Source organism: Tamandua tetradactyla, chromosome 10 (genome assembly GCF_023851605.1).
Source record: "Tamandua tetradactyla isolate mTamTet1 chromosome 10, mTamTet1.pri, whole genome shotgun sequence".
In the NCBI taxonomy this organism is placed as follows: domain Eukaryota; kingdom Metazoa; phylum Chordata; class Mammalia; order Pilosa; family Myrmecophagidae; genus Tamandua; species Tamandua tetradactyla.
In genome coordinates, this window is record NC_135336.1 from 75,203,282 (window position 1) to 75,209,130 (window position 5,849).

The 5,849-nt window shown below is 35.0% G+C and overlaps 1 non-coding gene across 1 annotated transcript; it reads right to left on the reverse strand.

The window, feature by feature from the left end:
* Window positions 1-2,063: 2,063 nt before the first annotated feature.
* On the reverse strand, window positions 2,064-2,170 carry LOC143649047 (U6 spliceosomal RNA). Its single transcript, XR_013158925.1, has one exon. It is a non-coding gene; the product is annotated as a U6 spliceosomal RNA (small nuclear RNA).
* Window positions 2,171-5,849: the final 3,679 nt, after the last annotated feature.

The window sequence follows — 5,849 nt, forward strand, 5'->3', positions numbered from 1 at the left end:
TTGTTTTATTGTATTTTGTTTTTCCGTTTTTTGTTACATGGGCTGGGGCCGGGAATCGAACCGAGGTCCTCCGGCATAGCAGGCAAGCACTTTGCCCGCTGAGCCACCGCGGCCCGCCCCTAAAGTTAGATTTTTGCTTGTTTGTTTGTTTTTGCAGTTGCTGTGATAAAAAGGAAGTACCCATATAAATTGGTGTGATGCCCTGATACATCCCAGGGTAATCTGGGAAGAAGATTTAAAAGTATTTCAAAGTACCCTTAAGGGAATGGGGGAAAACATGGAAATATTAAACTTCCCCATCTGGGGATGACCTGATATTCTCAAAAACATTTACCCTATGAAACTTATTCCCACAAAGGATTGGCTAAGCCTACTCAAAATTATGCCTAAGAGGCACCCCAAGAGACCTCTTTTATTACTCAGATGTGGCCCCTCTAAGCCAACTCACTGTCCTCCCACCTACATTGGACATGACTCCCAGACATGTAAATCACTCTGGCAACGTGGGGCATGATTCCCAGGGATGAGCCTGGCCCTGGCAATGTGAAAATGAGAAAGCCTTCTTGACCAAAAGGGGAAGAGAAATAAAACAAAATGAAGTCTCAATGGCTGAGAGATTTCAAATAGAGTTAAGAGGTCATTCTGGAAGTTACTCTTCTGCAATATATAGAGATCCCTTTTCAGTTTTTGGTGTATTGGAGTAGGTAGGGGAAGATACCTGAAACTGTTTAACTGTCTTCTCCATTTTAGTATATGGTTCAATTCAAAAATGTCCTTCTCTACAACCATTTCAACAGCATGTTCCAACATGTTAAGCTCCAAAATATACTTCAAATCCATCCATTCTAGTTCATTTCCACCATAACCCTCCCCTTTCTAAGCCACTCTCCTCTCTCTCCTTACCAATTCAGTAGCCCTTAAACCACTCTGATTGCATCTACTTTGCCTCCTTCCACCCACCCTCTTGTCTTGTTTTTTCACCACATAGAAGCCAGAGCTGGCTTTTAACCATTCAAAGTGTACAATCAATGGTTTATCATATAGTTTTGCATTCATATATCACATAGTATCATCATATAGCTGTGCATTCATCATCATAATCAATTGTTGAACATTTTCATCAACCTAAAAACTATAAAAATAACAATAAAAAAGAATACTCAAAACACCTCATACCCCTTATGCACCCCTACTATTTATATATTTATTGTCTTTATTTTTTACTCATCTGTCCATACATTGAATAATGGAAGTGACAGTCACAAGGTTTTCACAATCATGCAGTTAGAGTGTGAAAACTATATAGTTATACAATCATCTTTAACAAACAATATACTAGATTACAGTTTGACACTTTCAGGTATTTCCTTCTAACTACTCTAATACACTGAAAACTGAAAAAGTGATATCTATATAATGCATTAGAACAACTTCCAAAATCACCTTTCAACTCAATTTGAAATCTCTCAGCCACTAAACCAATTTTGTTTTCGTTTCTCTTCCCTCTTTTATTCAAGAAGGCTTTCTCAATCCAGTGATGCCAGGGCCAGGCTCATCCCTGGGAGTCATGTCTCGCACTGCCAAGGAGATTTACACCTCTGGGGGTCATAGCCTATGTAGGGGATAGGGCAGTGAGCTCACCTGCAGAGTTGACTTAGAGAGAGAGGCCACAGCTGAGACGTTCTCTAGGGATGACACTTTTTTTTCTTTTTTTTTTTTTTTTTACTTAGTAGAGGACATAGGTCTTATTTGACTGAGAATACATTTGTAGTTTTCAACTCTGTCCTTGTCATCACATCACATAGTGCTCAGGGTATCTCCTCTCTACATACATGGCTGGTTTAGAACAAGGTACTTCTTGTCTCCCACAAGAAGATAGATTTATTCATAATATTGAACAGCTTGTCATTACTTCTCACTGTCTCACATCTCACACACTTCTGCTTTGATAGCCACAAATCCCATGGCAAAAAATTTGGTTCAAGAAGGTCATGACGTTCAACATTTCTCTCTCAGCTGGAAGGGCACACGGTGAACATGGTGGCTTCTACTGGCTTTCTTGTAAAAATATGGGATGCTTCATGAATTTGCTTGTCATCCTTGCACAGGGGCCATGCTAATCTTTTCTGTATCTTTCCAATTTTAGTATATGTGCTGCTGAAGCAAGCACTCTAGGGATGGCTCTTAGGCATAATTATAAGTAGGCTTAGCTTCTCCTTTGCAGGAATAAGTTTCATAAGAGCAAGCCCCCAAATTGAGGACTTGGCCAATTAAATTGTTCTCCCCAGTGCTTGCAAGCATGTCAAGAATTTTCCAGGTGCAGAAGTTTAATACTTCCACTTTTTCCCCAGTCCCTGAAGGGCACTTTGCAAATACTTTCTTATTTTCTGCCCAGATTACTTTGGGATGTATCAGGGTCTCACACTAACCTATACAAACCATCAGGATCTCACTCCCTATTCAGAGTTCCATGTAATTATGTTCTTTGAATAAACTGACCACACAGGTTAGATTAGATAGTATGCTACAGAAAATACAATTTTTGCACCAAATAAATATCTCTTTCTTTGATCTCACATAGAAGTTGAAGTTTTAAAATATAGACCGTATCATCCTTAACTCTTTAGTTTGATTTACCTTAGTCCTATCCAGATCAGCTTCATTCTTATCTCTAATTGTAGTCTGATCATTTTTTCACCTTTTTAAATAGTTGCTGTATGAGATAATGATGACTTTCAGAGCTGCAGAACTCTCAGGTGTCACACAGATACCAAAGTTCCAGGGAATGACCAGGTTATACTGAAAGAGCTCAGCTTCTCAAAATTTAGAAATAGTCATTGCAATTCAGGAATAGGTGTGACCAATGTAAGAGCTTACAATTTAGGAACCTTTACAATAAGCTTTCTTCTGATAACCTGTGTTCTCGAATTCAATTCTCACAGTTGGCACATTATAGCTGGTCATTTAGTGAGACATTGCAATATTTGTCTTTTCATTTCTGGCTTACTTCATTCAACATACAGTCTCAAAGGTATTTACCTAGTTTCATGGCTCACAACTTCATTCCTTCTTTTGGCAGCTCAATATTCCATTGTATAACTATACCACAGTTTGTCCTTCCATTCTTCAGTTGATGTACCCTTAGGCCACCTCCATCCATTGCAAATCATGAATACTGCCACCATAAACACCAGTATGCAAATGTCCATTCATGTCCTTCCTTTCAGTTCTTGCAAGTATATACCTAATAATGGGATTGCAGAAATAAGAATAAGTCACAAATTAACATGTCAATAAATTATTATGCAGCAGGACCTAGATGCATTTGTCCCAATAATAATCATTTTATGCAAAACATTTTCTAAATTGTTTTCACTATGGTTTAGCAGCTATTCAAGAAAAGAAGCTCATTTCCATAAATCACACCCAATAATGAAAAGTACATGACAACAGAATTAACTGTGTATCCTTTTATGATAATATCTTTGAAACTAGGACAAGTTTGTGGTTTACATATCAGGTAAATATACAAGTAAAATGTGGTAAATATTTAGCAAATGTTACATTGAAAACAATAGTTCATAGTTATTTCTGGTCTATGGTCATTTTAGTACCCTTTTAATTCAAGAAAAAAGATATGTTAAGCCACACCTTTCTTTTACCATACAACTTATCCAGTACTAAAATTAATAACTCTTCGGTGGTATTTGCTTCTTTGAGTAAATTTTTCACTCAGAAACACTACTATCACAGATACAATTTGCTAAGTTATATAATGACTCAGTAGAAAATTCATGAGAATTTCTTTATTTTGTGGGGACTCCTTCGACAAAATAATTTTAGAAATAAGAAAGAATAGTAAACATTAATATTATTGATTTTTTCTTATAATTTAGGAAACCTAGATTATATGATTAATCCTTTTATTTTCTAAAAATTATTTGTTAGACTATAAAATTAAATGACTTCAATGAAGATGTCAACATTAAGTACATCTTAAATAAAATCTTTTAAAAACCAAAATCAATATAGCACAGTTAAATTGAAAATATGTGAAGGTGAAGGAAATGCCCTTTCTTAAACTAGATGACAATGAATAAATTTTGAAAGAATAATAGAAATATTCAAGTCTTTTGCCCATTTTTAAATTGAGTCATCTGCCTTTTTGTTGGATTTCTTACTCCCACTGTCCTACTTGCTGTTACATAGGCGCATAGTTTCCAAGTGCTTTCCTATTACATAGTGCTTTGATGAATATTTACAGCATTGCACATCTGAGCACCTCCCTTGTGGGAATTCAGATTCAATTCTTCACAGTTGACCTGCACATTTGCATTACAGGTATTCTCTTGTGTTTACAGTAGGTTGCGCTAATTTATTCTCCATGTATGCAAGATCAGTTTCCAACCACTCTCCAAATTTAGCTTTCACGAAACTTTTTAATCACTGCTAATCTTATAGATAAGGTATGGCATCATATTGTTTTAATTTGCATTTTTATTAATTATAGGTTGACTGAGAATCCTCATCAGTTTTTGGCTATGTGTATTTCGTTTGCCATGAACTGCAGCTTTGTTTTATCTATCAATTTGGTCACTTTCCTACTATTTGTAAGGCTCTTCTTTATTAGAAAATATTGTACATATCTCCCCTCCTGATTATGTGTAAGAGTTTGTTTTTGAGTGTGCTATTTATGCTTAACAAAAATTAAAATTTTAATTTGAAACTTTTAATTTTTCATTTTCTAGTAGCTTCAGAATTAATAAATGTGTTACAAAAATCATACAGAGAGTTTCTCAGATGTAAAAATGCATGACCACAATAAAATAATCCAGATCAGGAGTTTAAAATTGATGCTCTACCAATAGTTAGATCTTATTCAAATTTACCCAGTTTTTTCGCTTATGATGGATTTTTTTTTTTATTAAATAGGTTGTGGGTTTATAGAAAACCATCCTAAAACACAGGGTTCCCAAAATAATAATAATCCTTCTATTATTAACACATAATTTTCCATCTTTTAAATAGTAGCCATGCTAGTGGTGAAATGGTATCTCATTGTAGATTTTATTTGCATTTCCCTAATGCCTAATGATGTTGAGTACTTTTCATGAGCATTTTGGCCAATTTTATATCCTAGTAGAAATGTCTATTCAGGTCTTCAACCCATTTTTTAAAACTTTTTTTATTTTAAAATATAATATATAAGAAGCAAGGAAAGGAAAAAAGCAAAAATTTTCAAAGCGCACTTCAACAAGTAGTTACAGAACAGATCCCAGAGTTTGTCATGGACTACCATTCTACAATTTCAGATTTTTCCTTCTAGCTACTCCAAAACATTGGAGGCTAGAAGGATTATTAATATAGTGATTCAGCAGCCATATTCATTTGATAAATCCCATTTTTCTCTGTTATACCATCTTCTTTTCCTTTAATCCTTCTTCCAATCTATAGGGATATTTGAACAATGCAACTTCTGACTTTTTCATATTGAGAAGGGGTATCCCCACTAAAGAATAAGGAGATGAAACTAATTGAAAATTTTGGTGAGGCTGGTCCCTTGAGTTTCAGGATTTTTCTGACCTAGGGGCCCTGTGGGAATTATATGTTCCAGGAGAGCAAGTGAAAGAAATCTTTATAGAGCCTCAATTGGAGCCATTGGCTTTCACCCATTTTTTAACTGTATTGTTTATTTTTTGCTTTTAAGCTAAAGGATTTTTTAATATATTCCAGATGTTAAACCTTTATTGGATATGTGGTGCCTAAATATTTTCACCCATTATATAGGTTGTTTTATTTTCATGATACAGTCCTTTGATGAACAGAAGTTTTTTATTTTGATGAGGTCC